Below are 3,247 nucleotides of genomic sequence, written 5' to 3' on the forward strand. Positions count from 1 at the left end.
AGTTATTCTTTCAGGGTTTTTTGTGAATTTTTAAAAATTTATTTCTTTTTATTAGAAGGATAATTGCTTTACAGTATTGTGCTGGCTTCTGCCAAACATCAACATGAATCAGCCATAGTATAAACATGTCCCCTCCCTCTTGAAACTCTCCCCGCTTCCCTCTCCATCTCACCCCTCTAGGTTGTCACAGAGCCCTGGTTTGAATTCTTTGAAAGTGAAAGTGAAGTCGCTCAGTCCTGTCTGACTCTTCGAGACCCCATAGACTGCAGCCTACCAGGCTCCTCCGCCCATGGGATTTTCCAGGCAAGAGTACTGGAGTGGGGTGCCATTGCCTTCTCTGTCGGATAGAGAACGTATCAGATATTAAACTGATAAGAACAGATACTACACTTGATCTTAGCCAAAAGGCCGAGAAGTGAGTCATACAGCAAATTCCCATTGGCTATCTATTTTACATATGGTAGAGAATAACATGGAAACACATATTACCATATTCTTTAAGTTTTTGTGCAAACTGAAGGAATATGAGGCCACAGTCTAAGCCCTAAGTGAGTTTCAGTAATATATGGGAAAAGAATAAGATATGTGAATATGGAAATTTACTTTCACTTTCACACTTTAATAGATAAGATACATACAAAGAGAGAAGCCATAAAGAAACTATAAACAAGAGGTTTCCAGATTCAGTAGGGACTCTGCTCACCTCACCAAAAGTCCAAACATCACTCTTCACTCAGGCCTGTCCCAGCTAGGGACAAGAACTGCATGTTTCAGCCAAGAACTGACATAGCAGAAGAGAGTCCTGAACAGCTGGGCATTCGTGCTAATGTGAGAAGAATTTGGGAGGGTGTGACATCAGTTTTAACTACATTTTTTCTTTCAATATAAAATGTTATAGAACCTTTTGAATTCTCAGAAGAATAATTTTTTAGTATTGAAATCATTTGATTGGTGTCTCAGGCACTGAGGTTTTCATTTTCATGAGGTTTTGAATTTATGCCAGCCATATTTCAGGTGCTATGATTTCTAATTTAAGGACTTTACTTTCATTCATTCATTTTCCACAGCATCATTCGTATCCATTCAGTGCAGGGCTTCCCTCATAGCTCAGTTGGTAAAGAATCACCTGCAATGCAAGAGATCCCAGTTTGATCCCTGGGTCAGGAAGATCCCCTGGAGAAGGGATACGTTACCCACTCCAGTACTCTTGGGCTTCCCTGGTGGCTCAGCTGCTAAAGAATATGTCTGCAATGCAGGTGACCTGGGTTCCATCCCTGGGTTGGGAGGTTCCTCTGGAGAAGGGAAAGGCTAGCCCACTCCAGTATTCTGGCCTGAAGAATTCCATGGACTGTATAGTCCATGGGGTCACAAAGAGTTGGACATGACTGAACAACTTTCATTTTAGGAATATTTGAATCTATGAAGAGAAGAGTTTCCTCATAGTCAGTGGAATTGAGGAAGGCTTAATAGGCTGTAATATTTGGCACTTAAATACTGAGCAAAATCTCTAAATATAGGTAAGAGTGTCACAGACTTCTGGCCAGAAAGAGCACTGTCAGTAGGTAAAGATCTGGAAAAAGGGAGAATGGGGCATCCTTTATCAAAGCTGGAATTCTGTTCATCTCTCTCTCACTCTAGGACTTCCTACTGCTGTTGTTTATTTGCTAAGTTGTGCCTGACTCTTTGCGACCCCCTGGACTGCAGCATGCCAGGCTCGTCTGTCCTCCACGATCTCAAATTCATGTCCATTGAGTTGTTGATAATATCTAACCATCTCATCCTCTGCTTCCTCCTTCTCTTTTTGCCTTCAATCTTACTCAGCACCAGGGTCTTTTCCAATGAGTGGGCTCTTCGCATCAGGTGGCTGAAATATGGGAGCTTCAGCTTTAGCATCACTCCTTCCAGTGAATATTCAGGGTTGATTTCCTTTAGGATTGACTGGTTTCATCTCCTTGTGTCTGGTAGTTAAATAACAGAGAGCATACTGTGCTTATTGTCACTTTTTGTCTCTGTTTCTCTTCCTTCTTTCATATATATGTCTTCTTTGGGAAATGTCTTTTTATTTTTTAAAATTATTTATTTATTTATTTTTTACTTTACAATATTGTATTGGTTTTGCCATACATTCACATGAATCCGCCATGGGTGTACATGTGTTCCCCATCCTGAAACCCCCTCCCTCTTCCCTCCCCATCCCATCCCTCTGGGTCATTCCAGTGCACCAGCCCTGAGCACCCTGTATCATGCATCGAACCTGGACTGGCGATTCATTTCACATATGATAATATACATGTTTCAATGCCATTCTCCTAAATCATCCCACCCTTGCCCTCTCCCACAGAGTCCAAAAGACTGTTCTATACATCTGTGTCTCTTTTGCTGTCTTGCATACAGGGTTATCCTTACCATCTTTCTAAATTCCATATATATGCATTATTATACTTATTGGTGTTTTTCTTTCTGGCTTACTTCACTCTGTATAATAGGCTCCAGTTTCATCCACCTCATTAGAACTGATTCAAATGTATTCTTTTTAATGGCTGAGTAATACTCCATTGTGTATATGTACCACAGCTTTCTTATCCATTCATCTGCTGATGGACATCTAGGTTGCTTCCGCATCCTGGCTATTATAAACAGTGCTGCGATGAACACCGGGGTACACGTGCCTCTTTCAATTCTGGTTTCCTTGGTGTGTATGCCCAGAAGTGGGGTTCCTGGGTTGTATGGCAGTTCTATTTCCAGTTTTTTAAGGAATCTCCACATTGTTCTCCATAGTGGCTGTACTAGTTTGCATTCCCACCAACAGTGTAAGAAGGTTCCCTTTTCTCCACACCCTCTCCAGCATTTATTGCTTGTAGACTTTTGGATCACAGCCATTCTGACTGGCATGAAATGATACCTCATCATGGTTTTGATTTGCATTTCTCTGATAATGAGTGATGTTGAGCATCTTTTCATGTGTTTGTTAGCCATCTGTATGTCTTCTTTGGAGAAATGTCTATTTAGTTCTTTGGCCCATTTTTTGATTGGGTTGTTTCTTCAATATCTGCAAATCAATCAATGTAATAAACCACATTAACAAATTGAAAAATAAAAACCATATGATTATCTCAATAGATGCAGAGAAAGCCTTTTACAAAATTCAACATCCATTTATGATAAAAACCCTCCAGAAAGCAGGAATAGAAGGAACATACCTCAACATAATAAAAGCTATATATGACAAACCAACAAAAAACATTAT

The 3,247-nt window shown here is 40.3% G+C and overlaps 1 pseudogene; it reads right to left on the bottom strand.

Annotated features, from left to right (window-relative positions):
* Positions 1-317: 317 nt before the first annotated feature.
* On the bottom strand, positions 318-420 carry LOC147362735 (U2 spliceosomal RNA; annotated as a pseudogene).
* Between the last annotated feature and the right edge of the window lie 2,827 nt (positions 421-3,247).

Source organism: Bos grunniens, chromosome 11, assembly GCF_055505025.1.
Source record: "Bos grunniens cultivar Pamir isolate PY7600 chromosome 11, Bosgru_T2T1.0, whole genome shotgun sequence".
Taxonomy (NCBI): domain Eukaryota; kingdom Metazoa; phylum Chordata; class Mammalia; order Artiodactyla; family Bovidae; genus Bos; species Bos grunniens.